We start from the raw sequence: 19,093 nt of genomic DNA on the forward strand, positions 1-19,093 counted from the left end.
CATAACAGAAGCCTCTGCCAAGCCTCACACTAGTGCAGAGAGGAAGAGGCGTAGCAATCAAAACATTTTTCAGAAGTGTTTTTTTAAAGACATGATGCCTTCCAAACCCTTCGTTGGAGAAACTGTACGTCGGTTCCCACTGAAATTCCAACATTCTATTCAATCCAACCATGTGAGAGAAGTTACACAAGCCAACATAATCTGTAAATGTTGATAAAAACTGTTTTGTATTTATAGCAGCGCAGTTAATCTTAGTGGTGTTAAAGAGGCTAGTCGTGATCTTGAAACCCATTTCTGTATTTTCAAACCTTCTGTTTTGGTTTCAAACTATGGCCAAGTAAACCAAACACCATTAAACCCAAAACAGTTTCCAGACCTGCAGATAGTCTTGGTGCTGAATAGGCAGTTTGAGACAACTAGGCCAAATGTTGTTTACAAGCTAGGATGCCCTTTTGACTCTCCTAAGCTAATCTTTTACCTGGCGGTATAAAAAAAAAATCCTCTCAGGACATCAGTAATACCTCACGAGTACAGAACATGTTCACTCTTGCTCTCCTTCTCTGCCCCCTCCCTCTCGGTGTCTAAGGAAATTATCACTCTCTTCCTTGCTACATACAGTGGCTTGCGAAAGTATTCACCCCCTTGGCATTTTTCCTATTATGTTGCCTTACAACCTGGAATGAAAATTCATTTTGGGGGGGTTTGTATCATTTGACTTACACAACATGCCTACCACATTGAAGATGCAAAATATTTTCTCTTGTGAAACAAACAAGAAATAAGACAAAAAAAGCCAACTTGAACATGCATAACTATTCACCCCCCAAAGTCAATACTTGGTAGAGCCACCTTTTGCAGCAATTACAAGCTGCAAGTCTCTTGGGGTATGTCTCTATAAGCTTGGCACTGGGATTTTTGCCCATTCTTCAAGGCAAAACTGCTCCAACTCCTTCAAGTTGGATGGGTTCCGCTGGTGTACCACAATCTTTAAGTCATACCACAGATTCTCAATTGGATTGAGGTCTGGGCTTTGACTAGGCCATTCCAAGACATTTAAATGTTTCCCCTTAAACCACTCGAGTGTTGCTTTAGCAGTATGCTTAGGGTCATTGTCCTGCTGGAAGGTGAACCCCCATCCCCAACCCCCATCTCAAATCTCTGGAAGACTGAAACAGGATTCCTCAAGAATTTACCTGTATTTAGTGCCATCGATAATTTCTTAAATTCTGACCAGTTTCTCAGTCCCTGCCGATGAAAAACATCCCCACAGCATGATGGTGCCACCACCATGCTTCACTGTGGGGATGGTGTTCTTGAGGTGATGCAAGGTGTTGGGTTTGCACCAGACATGGTGTTTTCCTTGATGGCCAAAAAGCTCAATTTTAGTCTCATCTGACCAGAGTACCTTCTTCCATATGTTTGGGGAGTCTACCACATGCCTTTTGGCGAACACCAAACATGTTTGCTTATTTTTTTATTTAAGCAATGGCTTTTTTTCTGGCCACTCTTCTGTAAAGTCCAGCTCTGTGGAGTGTACGGCTTAAAGTGGTCCTATGGCCAGATACTCCAATCTCCGCTGTGGAGCTTTGCAGCTCCTTCAGGGTTATCTTTGTTGCCTTTCTGACTAATGCCTTCCTTGCATGGTCCGTGGGTTTTTTGAAACAAGTTTTTTTTTCATTTCACTTCACCAATTTGGACTATTTTGTGTACGTCCATTACATGAAATCCAACTAAAAATCCATTTAAATTTCAGGTTTTAATGCAACAAAATAGGAAAAACGTCAATGGGGTGAATATTTTTGCAAGGCACTGTATCTACAGTACCAGTCAGATGTTTAGACACACATACTCATTCAAGGATTTTTCTTTATTTTTTAAAATGTTCTACATTGTAGAATGAAATAGTGGATATCAAAACCAGGAAATAACACATGTTGACTCATGTAGTAAGAAAAAAAAAGAGTTAAACAAATTAAAATATATTTCATATTTGAGATTCTTCAAAGCAGCCACCCTTTGCCTTGATGACAGCTTTGCACACTCTTGGCATTCTCTCAACCAGATTCATGAGGTAGTCACCTGGAATGCATTTCAATTAACAGGTGTGCCTTGTTAAAAGTTAATTTGTGGAATTTCTTTCCTTCTTAATGTGTTTCAGCCAATCAGTTGTGTTGTGACAATGTAGGGGGGTATACAGAAGATAGCCCTATTTGGTAAAAGACCAAGTCCATATTATGGCAAGAACAGCTTAAATAAGCAAAGGGTGCAGTCGCAAAAACCATGAAGCGCTATGATGAAACTGGCTCTCATTAGGAGTGCCATAGGAAAGTAAGTTACCTTTTCTGCAGAGGATGTTCATTAGAGTTAACAGCCTCAGAAATTGCAACCCTAATAAATGCTTCAGAATTCAAGTAACAGACACATCTCAACATCAATTGTCCAGAGGAGACTGCTTGAAAATCAGGCCTTCGGACACCAATAAGAAGAAGAAACTTGCAAAGGGCCAAGAAACACGAGCAATGGACATTGGACCTGTGGAAATCTGTCCTTTGGTCTGATGATTTCAAATTTGAGATTTTTGGTTCCATCCACAGTGTCTTTATGAGACACAGAGTAGGTGAACGGATTATCTCCGCATGTGTGGTTCCCACCGTGAAGCATTAAGGAGGAGGTGTGATAGTTTGGGGGTGCTTTGCTGGTGACACTGCCAGTGATTTATTTAGGATTCAAGGCACACTTAACCAGCATGGCTACCACAGCATTCTGCAGTGATACGCCATCCCATCTGGTTTGTGGACTATCATTTGTTTTTCAACAGGACAATGACCCAACAAACCTCCAGGCTTTGTAAGGGCTGTTTGACGAAGAAGGAGAGTGATGGAGTGCCGCGTCAGATGACCTGGCCTCCACAATCACCCGACCTGAGATGGTTTGGACCGCAAAGGGAAGGAAAAGCAACCAACAAGTGCTCAGCATATTTGGGAAACTCCTTCAAGACGGTTGGAAAAGCATTCCAGGTGAAGCTGGTTGAGAGAATGCCAAGACTGTGCAAAGCTGTCATCAAGGCAAAGGATGGCTACTTTGAAGAATAAAAAATATATTTTGATTTGTTTAACACTTTATTGCTTAATTCATCAAGAATAACATTGGGAACCATACACGGACAAAGTGACTGGACAAAGTGACTGAGCTCATCAGGAAGTGTTTAGGCAATGTTGTTCCCACTGTGGCTATTAAAACCTACCCAAACCAAAAACAATGGATAGACGGGAGCATTTGCGCAAAACTGAAAGCGCAAACAACCGCATTTAACCATGGCAAGGTGACTGGGAATGTGGTTGAATAGAAACAGTGTAGTTATTCTCTCCGTAAGGCAATCAAAAAGGTGAAACGGCAGTATAGAGACAAAGTGGAGTCGCAATTCAAAAGTTCAGACACGAAAAGTATGTGGCAGGGTCTACTGCCAATCACGGATTACAAAGGGAATACCAGTCAGGTCGCAGACACCGACACCGACGCCGATAGACACCGACACTTGCTCCCGGACAAGCTAAACACCTTCTGTGCCCGCTTTTAGGATAACACAGTGCCACCGACGTTGCCCGCTCCCAAGGACTGTGGGCTCACTTTCTCCATGGCTGACGTGAATAAGACATTTAAGAGTCTTAACCCTCACAAGGCTGCCGGCCCAGACCGCATCCCTAGCCGTGTCCTCAGAGCATGTGCAGACCAGCTGGCTGGAGTGTTTACGGGCATATAAAACCACTTACTTTAAGATGTCCACCATTGTCCGTGTACACAAGACAGCTAAGGTAACTGAACTCAAAACTATCGCCCTGTAGCACTCACTTGTCATTATGAAGTACTTTGAGGCTAGTTAAGGATCATATCACCTCTACCTTACCTGATACCCTAGACCCACTTCAATTTGCTTACCGCCCCAATAGAGCCACAGACAATTTTTATTTTTTATTTTATTTCACCTTTATTTAACCAGGTAGGCAAGTTGAGAACAAGTTCTCATTTACAATTGCTACCTGGCCAAGATAAAGCAAAGCAGTTCGAGAGTTACACATAGAATAAACAAACATACAGTCACTAATACAATAGAAAAATATGTACAGCTATGTACAGGTGCAGTAATCTGTGAGCTGCTCTGACAGCTGGTGCCTAAAGCTAGTGAGGGAGATAAGTGTTTCCAGTTTCAGAGATTTTTGTAGTTCGTTCCAGTCATTGGCAGCAGAGGAAGGAGAGTCGAACAAAGGAAGAATTGGTTTTGGGGGTGACCAGAGAGATATACCTGCTAGCGCACGTGCTACAGGTGGGTGCTGCTATGGTGACCAGCGAGCTGAGATAAGGGGGGACTTTACCTAGCAGGGTCTTGTAGATGACCTGGAGCCAGTGGGTTTGGCGACGAGTATGAAGCGAGGGCCAGCCAACAAGAGTGTACAGGTCGCAGTGGTGGGTAGTATATGGGGCTTTGGTGACAAAACGGATGGCACTGTGATAGACTGCATCCAATTTATTGAGTAGGGTATTGGAGGCTATTTTGTAAATGACATCGCCAAAGTCGAGGATTGGTAGGATGGTCAGTTTTACAAGGGTATGTTTGGCAGCATGACTGAAGGATGCTTTGTTGCGAAATAGGAAGCCAATTCTAGATTTAACTTTGGATTGGCTATGTTTGATGTGAGTCTGGAAGGAGAGTTTACAGTCTAACCAGACACCTAGATATTTGTAGTTGTCCACATATTCTAAGTCAGAGCCGTCCAGAGTAGTGATGTTGGACAGGCGGGCAGGTGCAGGCAGCGATCGGTTGAAGAGCATGCATTTAGTTTTACTTGTGTTTAAGAGCAATTGGAGGCCACGGAAGGAGAGTTGTATGGCATTGAAGCTCGCCTGGAGGGTTGTTAACACAGTGTCCAAAGAAGGGCCAGAAGTATACAGAATGGTGTCCTCTACGTAGAGGTGGATCAGAGACTCACGATGCAATCGCCATTGCACTGCACATTGCCCTATACAATCTGGACAAGTGGAATACCTATGTTAGAATGCTGTTCATTGACTATAGCTCAGCCTTCAACACTATAGTACCCTCCAAGTTCAAATCAAATCAAATGTTTTATTGGTCACTACTGGGTCCTGGACTTCCTGACGGGCCGCCCTCAGGTGGTGAAGGTGGGCAACAAAACATCCACTTCGCTGATCCTCAACACAGGGGCCCCACAAGGGTGCGTTCTCAGCCCCCTCCTGTACTCCCTGTTCACCCACGACTGCGTGACCACGCACGCCTCCAACTCAATCATCAAGTTTGCAGATGCCACAAAAGTAGTAGGTCTGATTACCAACAATGATGAGACTACAGGGAGGAGGTGAGGGCCCTCAGAGTGTGGTGTCATGAAAACAACCTCTCAATCAACGTCAACAAAACAAAGGAGCTGATCTTGGGCTTCAGGAAACAGCAGAGGGAGCATGCCCCTATCCACATCGACGGGACCACAGTGGAGAAGGTGGAAAGATTGTAAGTACCTCGGCATACACATCACTGCCAATCTGAAATGGTCCACCCACACAGACAGTGTGGTGAAGAAGGTGCAACAGCCCCTTTTCAACCTCAGGTGGCTGAAGAAATTTGGCTTGGCCCCTAAAACTTTTACAGATGCACAATTGAGAGCATCCTGTCAGGCTGTATCGCCGTCCTGGTACGGCAACTGCACCACCCGCAACCACAGGGCTCTCCAGAGGGTGGTACGGTCAGTCCAATACATCACCGGGGGCAAACTACCTGCCCTCCAGGACACGTACAGCACCCGATGTCACAGGAAGGCCAGAACGATCATTAAGGACATTAGCCACCCAAGCCACGGCCTGTTCACCCTGCATCAAAGCTGGGACTGAGAGACTGAAAAACAGCTTCTATCTCAAGGCCTTCAGACTGGTACATAGCCATCACTAGCCGGCTTCCACCTGGTTACGCAACCCTGCACCTTAGAGGCTGCTGCCCTACATACATAGACTTGGAATCACTGGGCACTTTAATTATGGAACACTAGTCACTTTAATAATGTTTACATACTGCTTTACTCATCTCATATGTATATACTGTATTCTATTTTACTATATTTTAGTCAATGCCACTCCGACATTGCTCGATCTAAAACTATCAATTTCTTAATTCCATTCTTTTACTTTTAGATTTGTGTATATTGTTGTAAATTGTTAGATACTAATGCACTGTTGGAGCCAGGAACATAAGCATTTCGCTACACCCGTAATAACATCTGCTAAATATGTGTTTGTGACCAATAAAATTGCATTTGATTTACTATGCGTTTGGACGGTAAGATGGAAAAGACTCAATATCGCCACCTGCCGGCCTTTGGCCTAGATAGTTACTGTGTATGTACCGATGCTCGCTTCAAAGTAACATCACATGATCAATGATGTCAGAAGCAAGATCCTACGGATTACGTTGTGGTTCTGGTGCTTTCTTCGATTCCAAGTTGCTTTCAAACAACGAGTACTTACAATGTACTTACAAAAATAAACAAAACATGCAACAATTTCAAATATTGTCCAGAGTTACAGTTCATTTAAGGAAATCAGTAAATTGAAATAAATTCATTAGGCTCGAATCTATGGATTTCACATGACTGGGAATACAGATATGCATCTGGTGGCCACAGATTCCTTTAAAAAAAAGTACTGGTGTGGATCACAAACCAGTCAGTATTTGGTTAGACAACCATTTGCTTCAGGACACATCTCCTTCGCATAGAGTGGATCAGGCTGTTGATTGTGGCCTGTGTAATGCTGTCCCACGCCTCTTCAACGGCTGTGTGAAGTGGCTGGATATCGTCTGGAACTGGAACACCCTGCCATACACCTAGATCCAGAGCATCCCAAACATGCTCAATGGGTACCATGTCTGGTGAGTATGCAGGCCATGGAAGAACTGGGCCATTTTCAGCTTCCAGGAATTGTGTACAGATCCTTGTGACATGGGGCCTTGCATTATTTTATTTGTAAAATGTTTAGTAATTTAGGAGATGCTCGCTGGGACCGAGAGACTGAAAAACAGCTTCTATCTCAAGGCCATCAGACTGTTAAACAGCCACCACTAACATTGAGTGGCTGCTGCCAACACACTGACTCAACTCCAGCCACTTTAATAATGGGAATTGATGGGAAATGATGTAAAATATATCACTAGCCACTTTAAACAATGCTACCTAATATAATGTTTACATACCCTACATTATTCATCTCATATGTATATGTATATACTGTACTCTATATCATCTACTGCATCTTTATGTAATACATGTATCACTAGCCACTTTAACTATGCCACTTTGTTTACATACTCATCTCATATGTATATACTGCACTCAATACCATCTACTGTATCTTTCCTATGCCGCTCTGTACCATCACTCATTCATATATCTTTATGTACATATTCTTTATCCCCTTACACTTGTGTCTATAAGGTAGTAGTTTTGGAATTGTTAGCTAGATTACTTGTTGATTATTACTGCATTGTCGGAACTAGAAGCACAAGCATTTCGCTACACTCACATTAACATCTGCTAACCATGTGTATGTGACAAATAAAATTTGATTTGATTTGATTTATCCAGAGCGACTTACAGTAGCGAGTGCACACATTTTTATTGGTACTGGTCCCCTGTGGGAATCACACCCACAACCCGGGCATTGAAAGTGCCATGCTCTACCAACTGAGCCACACGGTACCACACTGAAACATGAGGTGGTGGCGGCAGATGACACGATAATGGTCCTCAGGATCTCCTCACGGTATCCCTGTGCTTTCAAATTGCCATTGATAAAGTGTATGGCGTTTTGTGGGTGAGCGGTTTGCTGATGTCAACGTTGTGAACAGAGGGGTTATCGTGGGGTTATGGTATAGGCAGGCATAAGCTAAAGACAATGAACACAATTGCATTTGTCTGCAATCTGGCCGTTGCAGTTGAAACAACTATTCAGACGTAAAGAGCATATTCTCCAGCATGCCAGTTGCTATCGAAGGTCACCATTTGCCCACTGAAGCCAAACTGTTGTCAGGTCAAGATCCTGGTGAGGTGGACGAGCACACAGATGAGCTTCCCCGAAATGGTTTCTGAAGTTTGTGCAGAAATCTTCAGTTGTGCAAACCCACAGTTTCATCAGCTGTCTGAGTGGTTGATCTCAGATGATCCTGCAGGTGAAGAAGCCAGAAATGGAGGTCCTGGGCTGGAGTGGTTACACGTGGTCTGCAGTTGTGAGGCCAGTTTGACGCACTGTCAAATTCTCTAACAAGGCGTTGGAGAGGGGTTTGGTAGATAAATTAACATTACATTATCTGGCAACAATTCTGGTGGACGCCCGTACGGGAGTTTTAGCAATGAGACAAGATAGTAGCTACTACAACAATTGGATACCACGAAATTGGGGAGAAAAAGGGGTCAAATTAAAAAATAAATAAATAAATTGTAAAAAATTCTGGTGGACATTCCTGCAGTCAGCATGCCAATTGCACTTCCCTCAAAGCTTGATACATTTGTGGCATTGTTGTGAGACAAAACTGCACATTTTAGAATGGCCTTTTAAAGTCCCCCGCACAAGGTGCACCTGTGTAATGATCATGCCGGTGTGGCATATCAGCTTCTTGATATGCCACACCTGTCAGATGGATGGATTATTTTGGCAAAGAAGAAATGCTCACTAACAGGGGTGTAAACAAATGTGGGCACAACATTTGAGTGGAATAAGCTTGTTGTGCATTTGGAACATTTCTGGGATCTTTTATTTCAGTTCATGTAAAATGACACCAACACTTTCCATGTTGTGTTCATATTTTTTTCAGATTTTATTTTTTCAACGAGTTTCTCCTGCATGGTAGCTCAGCAAGTAGAGTAGGGTTTCAAAGATCATAATGCTGGCGAATGCAAATAAATATGACATTTGTTTTGACATCACACTTTCTGCACATGTGTTTTATTTAGTATAAGCTTCTAGACTGAATAATGCAATAGATTCACAGTGACAGCGAAAAAGAAGCACGATAGAAGGCGCGAACCTGTAACAGTAACTGACAATAGGCTACTAAAACCCGAGACTAACCACTGCGCCACGGAGATTTCATCAACTTCAAGGAAAATACTTTTATATGAACAAACGCTGCTTTTCATTGTTGGCCAGCATATATCACTAATCTGCATTGTATTTAAAAAAATAATTTAAAAAAAGCTCAATGTAGCCTAATGAATAGCTTTATCGGCAAAATTTGGTAAAAATCCCAAACGCTTCTGAAACCTCGGTTCCCATCACTATCCATTAACACACGAACGCAGGGGTTGCAGCGATGAGTGAGGCACGATCGCAATTGGATATCATGTAATTGGGGAGAAAAAACGGGGGTAAAATGATCAAATACCAAACTGATTTGTTCAAAAATGTAAACAAAACAAAAAACTTCCTGTTTGGCATAATGACGCTAGTGGTGCTTGAATATGCTGGTTTGACGCAATAGCTACACTGGGCTGGTACTAACATCTGGAGAGTTTAAAGGACCTGTATTTAGGTCAATTGAATTGCGCTGTAATATCCAGAGATCGATTCAAAAACACTCACCTGTTAAGTTTGATTGTCCACTGTTGATCACCCACACAAAGTAGTTAAACACTTTAAATGGTTTGCAAATCAGTAATATTTATTCACTAAGGTTTGGTTATATTTACTAGTTACTTGCATCTGAGGGAAGGTGTATAAGGGCGTTTATAAAGCATTAGCAGACAGCCCAGCCCCCTTCCCCTTCTCCACTTGCTATTGGGCAATATCACTGCATTTGGTAATACTGCTATACTGTTCCCAGCGGTTGAATGAGAAAAGGGATGACACTGAGGCTGCTGATTGAAGTGTGTCAGTAGTACAGTTGTAGTGAAGCAGCCTACATCCATTGATGCCCACTTCTCACCTATAACTACATGTATTTATCTGGACATTTTTGCATTTTTAGTGCAATTATTACATTTACTAATTTTGCGCCGTGTTTGGCATCCAAGAGTGTTACTTTTGATGTGGATTTATTTCAGCAACGCTTGTTAGTTTGTCAACAGTCCATGCTTCATGGTTAGGTGGTCATTACTGGGATATTAGTAGGTTACGCTTTCACTAGACAGTGGCTGGGTGTGTACTGGAATCTTGGCAACCCTGTCGTATTTATACAAAGGCGTGCCAAAACTAAGTAATCTATGTTGTATCTTAAAGAGAAAGGGAGTCAGGGAGGTATTCTTCACTCCCTCTGACTGCCTGTCAACCTGCCAAGGGCAATTTTTAAGCACACACTTTAAGCAACAGTTAACATCAGGCATGAGAAGAGGAGGAGGAGGAGGAAGAGAAGGAATGCAGGCAAGCAACCTTGGGTTTTAATTTTCCAGAGTAGCTCTGGTCCAGGTTTTTTAGTGCATGTTCCTTCACTAAGGATCACACACTTACACCCTTGACCAGAGCTACCCAGAGAGAAGTCTGTATAAAGGGAAGCCGTTCCCCTTCCTTCAGTATTTCTGGATATGGTATTAGGGATCCTCTGCAAATAGTGCTTTCTGTCTCTGTGTTGCTCAGTCAATACGAACCTATGTCATTGACTTCAGTTTTCTTGTGATCTATTGAATGGCACCCTATTTCCTACATACTGCATTACTTTCAGTGTTGAGGAACCTACTCTGAAACGAGAGTTTACCAAGCTACCAATTATTTCCCACTGCAAGAAGTTAAGCTACACTAAAACTACGCTTAAGAAAATTGTAATTTACTTAGTTACTTTGAAAAAGTAGTTCACTTCATCCAAACTACTTAATGAAAAAGTATCCTATCTAAATCTGAAATGTCATAGAATACAAAAGTGCAAGAACAGATCACTATTGTTAACCGAATTTAGTCATTTATCTGTTTTAAACACAAAAACAATGTTTTAAGTGAGAATTAGGCAGGTCTGATGCCAAAAAAAGGATATGCTTGCCTACTTCGCCCATATATTATTTTAGTTTAAAAAGCAGTGTGCAGTTCCAGTAGTTATCTACACCGCTAGATGGCAAACTAATTTACTACTGAAAACAATACCAAGATTGTAATTTATTTTTAACTACCACCAAGCTACTGCAAAATGTAGTTTATTTTATTCATTGAACAACATGTAGTTCACTTTTCCCCAACACTGATTACTTTTGACCAGGGCCACATGGTACCCTATTCCCTACATGGTGCACAACATTTGACCAGGGCCACATGGTACCCTATTCCCTATGTGGTGCACTACTTTTGATCAGAGCCCTATGAGCTCTCGTCTCGAAAACCCAACCCTAGGGTCAGGTTTTCTAGACTATATGATCTCTGCTCAAAAATAGTTCACTGCGTAGGGAATAGGGTGCTGTTTGGGACACATGCATGATCTAGGGAGAGGTACGCTTCTACAGTTGTACTGTATTGGTTCATAATTTATGTGTCGTCTTTGTTCTGAGAGATACTGTGTAAACAATCATTCACACTTATTAGTACCAATGGTAACACTTTGACAGATAACAGCAATGTTGTGGCTCGTCAATAAACTGTTGCATTGCATGACTGTGTGTCTGTGGGGCAATATAATGCCTTCACTGTGGGTATGTAATGTGAGGCCCTCAATAGGAACACATGGAATACAATGGAAGCATTAGATAGAAAATATAACCATTGTGCTAATCACTAAGTAACTAAGTACTAGACCAACAAACTGAATAAGAGCAAATAACAATAGATCCATTACACAACTGTAGTTTCCCATTCAGGAACATTAAATTCATACTACACAGAAAACATTCTTGCAATCTAGCAAATCATGTTTCACAATATTAAAGAAAAGGTTCCACCATTTTGAATGTTATATTGCTTTTGTGCATCTCTGAGTGATATTCTATCGATTCCCTGGGTCATTTCATGTGATCATGTGTAACTGAGTTATTGGCGTTCAGGCAGGTAGAAATCCGTCCGGTATGACGTAGAACCGTGATAAAGTTGCTCTCACTACACTGGGAGTTATTAGGAATACGACTTTCAGATCACGGAAATCTCTATCATACATGGCAGATTTCAAGAATGGTCGATGTCATAACTCGGCGGGAATGTCTTCTCTCGAATGAGCCATTGATCATATTTTAGCGATATTCCTACCTCGAAATTTGTAATTTAACTGAGTGTCTGGCACATTTTTCCTATTTGTCTGCCTCTTTAGTCCAGGGTGCATTGCATGTTGCCGTTGCCAGAGACATTATAGAAAGGAGATAGGAATCCAATGAATGAAGGAACGTATAACGCCCCACACAGCAGACTGTTGACCAATCGCATATACGTTGTCATGCTACGTCATGCAGTGGCTAAGCTAATCGTCATGCTATCCTTTCTCAAAGTCAGTGTACAGTATATGTCGAGAAACATGCCTATTTTCCTCGAAAGTATGTAATGTCACGATTCCACAGCTAAACTATACTACAGATAGCAAGTTAGTTATCTCACATCTCTGAAAAGATTTGTACTGTTGTACTTCTTGTTGACAAAAGTAGTGCTAGTGTTTGGTTTTTGAACTAGTGCCCAATAGACTCCCATTCACTCCTTGAAAGAGAGCGCTCCTTGTCCCAAAATCGCCCAGAATGCACCGCAAGACATAGCATGGGCAAAGTTTCCCATCTACTCAAAAGTATATCTGATGTTGCGAATGTTAGACTCTACTCTGTGAGGCACATCCATCTGCAGGTTGAACATGGTGAAATTGTAGACTCCTAAATTGATAGTGCAGTTGACTCCAAACTTTTGAATGGTAGTGTACATATGAGATACAGTTGAGGTCGGAAGTTTAAATACACTTAGATTGGAGTCATTAAAACTCATTTTTCAACCACTACACAAATTTCTTGTTAACAAACTATAGTTTTGGCAAGTCGGTTAGGACATCTACTTTGTGCATGACACAAGTAATTTTTCCAACAATTGTTAACAGACAAATAATTTCACTCATAATTCACTGTATCACAATTCCAGTGGGTCAGAAGTTTACATACACTAAGTTGACTGTGCCTTTAAACAGCTTGGAAAATGCCAGAAAATTATGTCATGGCTTAATGATGCTTCTGTTAGGCTAAATGACATCATTTTAGTCAATTGGTGGTGTACCTGTGGATGTATTTCAAGGCCTACCTTCAAATTCAGCACCTCTTTGCTTGACATCATGGGAAAATCAAAAGAAATCAGTCAAGACCCCAGAAAAATGTTTTTAGACCGCCATAAGTCTGATTCATCCTTGGGAGCAATTTCCAAATGACTGAAGGCACCACGTTCATCTGTACAAACAATAGTACGCAAGTATAAACACCATGGCCGCACAGCCGTCATACCACTCAGGAAGGAGACGCATTCTGTCTCCTAGAGATTAACTGACATTGGTGTGAAAATTGCAAATCAATCCCAGAACAACACCAAAGGACTTAGTGAAGATGCTGGAGGAAAAAGGTACAAAAGTATCTATATCCACAATAAAACAAGTCCTATATCGACATAACCTGAAAGGCCACTCAGCTAGGAAGAAGCCACTGCTCAAAAACCGCCATAAAAACGCCAGACTACGGTTTGCAACTGCACATGGGGACAAAGATCATACTTTTTGGAGAAATATCCTCTGTTCTGATGAAACAAAAATGGAATTGTTTGGCCATAATGACCATTGTTAAGTTTGGAGGAAAAAGGGGGAGGCTTGCAAGCCGTAGCACACCATCCCAACCGTGAAGCACGGGGGTGGAAGCATCATGTTGTGGGGGTGCTTTGCTACAGAAGGGACTGGTGCACTTCACAAAATAGATGGCATCATAAGGGAGGAAAATTATGTGGATATATTGAAGCAACATCTCAAGACATCAGTCAGGAAGTTAAAGCTTGGTCGCAAATGGGTCTTCCAAATGGACAATGACCCCAAGCATATTTCCAAAGTTGTGGCAAAATGGCTTAAGGGCAACAAAGTCAAGGTATTGGAGTGGCCATCACAAAGCCCTGACCTCAATCCTATTGTACATTTGTAGGCAGACCTGAAAAAGCGTGTGTGAGCAAGGAGACCTACAAAACTGACTCAGTTACACCAGCTCTGCCAGGAGGAATGGGCCAAAATTCACCCAACTTATTGTGGGAAGCTTGTGGAAGGCTACCCGAAACGTTTGACCCAAGTTAAACAATTTAAAGGCAATGCTACCAAATACTAATTGAGTGTATGTAAACTTCTGACCCACTGGGAATGTGATGATATAAATAAAAGCTGAAATAAATAATTCTCTATACTATTACTCTGACATTTCACATTCTTAAAATAAAGTGGGGATCCTAACTGACCTAAGACAGGGACTTTACAAGGATTAAATCTCAGGAATTGTAAAAAACTGAGTTTAAATAAATTTGGCTAAAGTGTATGTAAACTTCCGACTTCAACTGTAAGTAAAGCAAGATATGTAAACATTATTATAGTGGCATTACTGAAGTGACTAGTGTTCCATTTATTGAAGTGGCCAATGATTTCAAGTATGTAGGCAGCAGGCTCTCTGTGCTAGTGGTGGCTGTATATAACAGTCTGATGGCCTTGAGATAAAAGCTGTTTTTCCGTCTCTCTGTCCCCGCTTTGATCCACCTGTACTGACCTTGTTACTTGTAACTTCAGTCTTCAATGATGATAATTCTCAGTAGATTTGATGTTTGATATCGTGCAGGACGTGAGTAGTTAATAGGAGTTTTAGGACAGTGTATTTGGGTCAAAGAGTGTCTCAACACTTGATAAGAATAGTGGACTTCTACCTGGCTGATTATGGTGTTTGTGAGAGAAGTCAGAAAGTTCTCTCCCAGCAACCATGTGTGTGTGTTCATGCATATGCAGATGAAAGAAGACCAGGGTTCCTCACACACTATCTGGTGTCTGACATGTAAGTGTGCTATGTATGTGAGCAAGAGTCTGGGGCATTGAGACTCAGGTTATGAGGGGTGTAGGACGTGCTGATTGGAAATGTATTTGTTTCATAATCATCATCAATATTTTTCCACATTCTATTTTCCCCCTCACACACATTTGTCAAGCGTGACTTACAGGAGCAATTAGTGCCTTGCTCAAGGGCACATCAGATTTTTCACATAGTCAGCTTTGGGATTCGAATCAGCGGCCTTTCAGTTACTAGTCCAATGCTCTTAACCGCTAGGCTACCTGCCGCCCTACCATTTGAGGGTCATAGAGTTTAGGGTCCTGTTTGATTTGTGAGCACGCTGGGTTCATGCATTGCTCTACTGCCCTGATCTTCACTATAAATACAATTCAAGTCCTGTTTGTCCCACCTCACCTGACCTCTCTTTGTGGTGTGATCAAATCTATTGGATATGTAAGAGTGAACCTTTCTCCCCTCACCCCAAGCTCCTGGAAGATAGGGAAACAAGTTAGAGTAGAGAGAACATGGGAAATTAAGCTAGCCCACTAGCTCATGGCTAGTACCTTTCAGACCGGCTAGTAGAAAACATGTCCAACTAGCTACCCGGTTAGTAAAATGTTGTCTTTTCATATATCGACTGGCACAGATTTTGGACACGGGCTAGTAAAAATTGCAGTCTACTAGCCAGTGGCCAAAATCCTTACCTCCCTGCATGTAAGTCTTTAGTCTGTAGCACTGTTCAGAGGAAGGATGGATATTCAGTAATAATATGCCATTTAGCAGATACTTTTTTACAATGCCACTTACAGTATAGTGTATGCATAAGTCTGTGGCGTTGTCATCATGATATCCATTTTGACTGGATGGAATCAGCATTCAGAGATAAAATGTTGCAGCTGGTGTGTAACAACAAGCTGCATCGGCTTGTGACTCAGATACTTGTCACATGACAGTTAGCCATGATGCAGCTGGTGTGTAACAACCAGCTGCATCGGCTTGTGACTCAGATACTTGTCACATGACAGTTAGGCAAGTATGGATTGCATCGTAATTGCTGGCCAGGCCAATGATCTAGTGAGGCTCTTTCCATTGATGGTACTTAGCATTCCCACATTAAAAAATACTCTAGTGTAATACAGTAGTAAAAAGAGTAGTATATACTATATTAATTACTGTAGTGTTTTGCAGACACTACAGTAATTGCAGTTGTGATTAAAAATTAGATCAAGTATGTTCACGTCCTACTTGGTACCCTATTTAAATCGAATCAAATTGTATTGGTGACTATATTAACAGTCTGATGTCCTGGAGCTAAAAGCTGTTTTTCAGTCTCTCGGTCCCAGTTATGATGCATTTGTACAGTCTCCGCCTTCTAGATGGTAGCGGAGTGAACAGGCCGTGGCTCGGGTGGCTGAGGGGACAAGCCAAATTTCTTCAGCCTCCTGAGGTTGAATAGGCACTGTTGCACCATCTTCAACACAGCGTCTGTGTGGATGTACCATTTCAGGTTGTCAGTGATTTGCACGCCAAGGATCTTGAATGTTTTCACCCTCTCCACAGCGGCCCTTTTGATGTGGCTGGGGGCATGCTCACTCTGCTGTCTCCTGAAATCCATGATCAGCTCCTTCGTTTTGTAGTGCACTACTTTTTAGGGTACAGATCAAATCAAATGTATTTATATAGCCCTTCGTACATCAGCTGATATCTCGAAGTGCTGTACAGAAACCCAGCCTAAAACCCTAACAGCAAGCAATGCAGGTGGCACGGTGGCTAGGAAAAACTCCCTAGAAAGGCCAAAACATAGCCTGGTTCCTCTCTAGGTTTCTTCCTATGTGGGGTGGCCAGTAGCTCGAGATCAACCTGTTGGAGACCCCTGATCTATTGGTTCACACTACAGCCCTTAAATCATTGAAAATAACTTCCCCCTCAAAATAGGTAAACAATTAAGTTTTAGTTATCTTTTATACGCTCCATGTTATTCAGTAAATATGCATACAAACAGCCCTAACTTGCTCGTGACCGAGGTTAATGATTATAGTTTGAGGTAGAGTCGGTGGACACTTGAGTATTTGGCCTGGATATCAGAAGAGACCTGTTAATGATTTCATTAACCTAATCTATCCTAACCTTACAGTCATGAGATGATTTGAAGTGTTTTTCCACTCCCCTTCGTGTGCAGGTGCGCGCATACACACACACGGGTACATTTATTGTTGTGTTATAAAGGTTGTATTTTCTATCGTCATTCATTAAGCATTATAAGTAGGGTTATTAAAAGTCATGAATGAAGCAGTAAATGTGGTTAATATTGATAGAAGCCACTTAGCAATGGCTTTTTATAGACGTACAGACACATGTTATCTAGTTAATGTTGTTGAAAGCAATTTGTGTCAAAGCCTAAACAAAACGACAATTCAAATTAGCAGAATTGTAATTCTGCTCTCTTCGTCTTTCAGCACTGGATATTAGTCTATGCAGTATTGGGTACTGACAAGTGTGAGCAGCACATACGCCTACATTTGGTTCATTAAAACCAAATGTAGGCCTTTTATAAAAGTTTCCTTTTTTGGGCGAGTGCAAATGGCAGTGGGATAAGCTAGAATGTAACTTTAAACAGTGACAGGACATCCGTTCATCTCTGAATGGCAGCTGGGTTGTCTTATCTAAGTGGTGTGAATCACAAGACGTCCTGACATGAAAGACTGCCGCATATTTACTGTAGTACCATTATTGGGTGGGGAGCAAAGTGTGTGTTTGGTGTTTATTATGCTCCTGCTTCTGCAAGCATGTGCAACCACTCGAGGCAATCGGAATAGTACTTGCACTAAGGGGTTGTTACCATGTGTTGAAGCTAATTTCTAAATTCATAACAAGTGGATGTAATGCAACCATTGAGAACATGCCTTTAGCAGCTAATTTATCAATGTATCATACTCTGCGGACATCTTTCATAAGAACAGAAAGTTGAGAACTGTCACTGCTATAGTGTAATTGATGTATTGTTTAGGGTTGTGTAGTGGCTTTGCTGGCATGCATCCCACTTCGATGCGGTAGACTAGACACGGTAGACTGGTTTGCTAACTACCCCTCTCAAAGAGTGCAGTGTATAAAGTCAGAACATCTGCTGTCTCAGCCACTGCCTATCACCAAGGGAGTACCCCTCTTCTCAATTTACATCAACAACAAAGCTCAGGCAGTAGGAAGCGCTCTCATCCATTTATATGCAGATTATACAGTCGTATACTCAGCTGGTCCCTCCCCGGATTTTGTGTTAAACGCTGTACAACAAAGCTTTCTTGGTGTCCCACAAGCTTTCGCTGCCCTAAACACCTCAAAAACAAAGGTAATGTGAATTGTTAAGAATAATGTCCCTGTCCCCACTGGTGTGATTACTAACTCTGAGGGTTTAGAGCCTGAGGTAGTCACCTCATACAAGTTCTTGGGAGTATGGCTAAACGGTACACTGTCCTTCTCTCAGCACATATCAAAGCTGCACGTTAAGATTAAGTCTAGACTTGGTTTGCTCTATCGTAATCGCTCCTCTTTCAGCCCAGCAGCCAAACTAACCCTGATTCAGAAGACCATCCTACCCATGTTAGATTACAGAGACGGAATTTGTAGAGTGGCGGGTAAGGGTGCTCTCAAGCGGCTAGATGTTCTTTTACCATTCTGCCATCAGATTTTCCACCAATGCTCCTTACAGTACACACCACTGCACTCACTACTACTCTGTAAACTGCTCATCTGTCACAGGCCGGCTCATAGCCTGTGGCAAAAATGAGGGGACAGGAACAGGTATAGGCCAATCAAAAAGGTTCTTTATTATAAACCAGACTATTAACTTTAAACAAAGAAAAAGGAATGAGGTGTGAAAGTATCATAATGTAAGGTGTATGTAAAGTGCAGTGATGTGTGAATCTGTGTGTGTGAATGACTGAGTGAAAACTATGCAAAACTACAAAGGAACAAACAAAACAGGATCCTACCTGGAGGAGCAGAGAGACAAGAGAGATTAGTCAAGCAGTTTAAATACTTTGAGCCCAGGTGGCTCCAATCACTAACGACCCTCTGCCTGCAGGAGGAACCGCCCCTGCAATGCAGAGGAGGGG

The 19,093-nt window shown here is 41.9% G+C and overlaps 1 protein-coding gene across 1 annotated transcript in view; it reads right to left on the minus strand.

Annotated features, from left to right (window-relative positions):
* The window catches only part of LOC110488041 (protein NDRG1), a 22,612-nt gene extending 12,746 nt beyond the window's left edge, over positions 1–9,866 (minus strand). Inside the window, exon 1 of the mRNA XM_021560000.3 lies at positions 9,637–9,866. The gene's annotated coding sequence lies outside the window, so the exon portion shown is untranslated. The remainder of the gene's footprint in view (positions 1–9,636) is intronic.
* Positions 9,867–19,093: the final 9,227 nt, after the last annotated feature.

The sequence above is a fragment of the Oncorhynchus mykiss genome, chromosome 30 (genome assembly GCF_057628025.1).
Source record: "Oncorhynchus mykiss isolate SJ-2025 chromosome 30, ASM5762802v1, whole genome shotgun sequence".
Classification (NCBI taxonomy): Eukaryota; Metazoa; Chordata; class Actinopteri; order Salmoniformes; family Salmonidae; genus Oncorhynchus; species Oncorhynchus mykiss.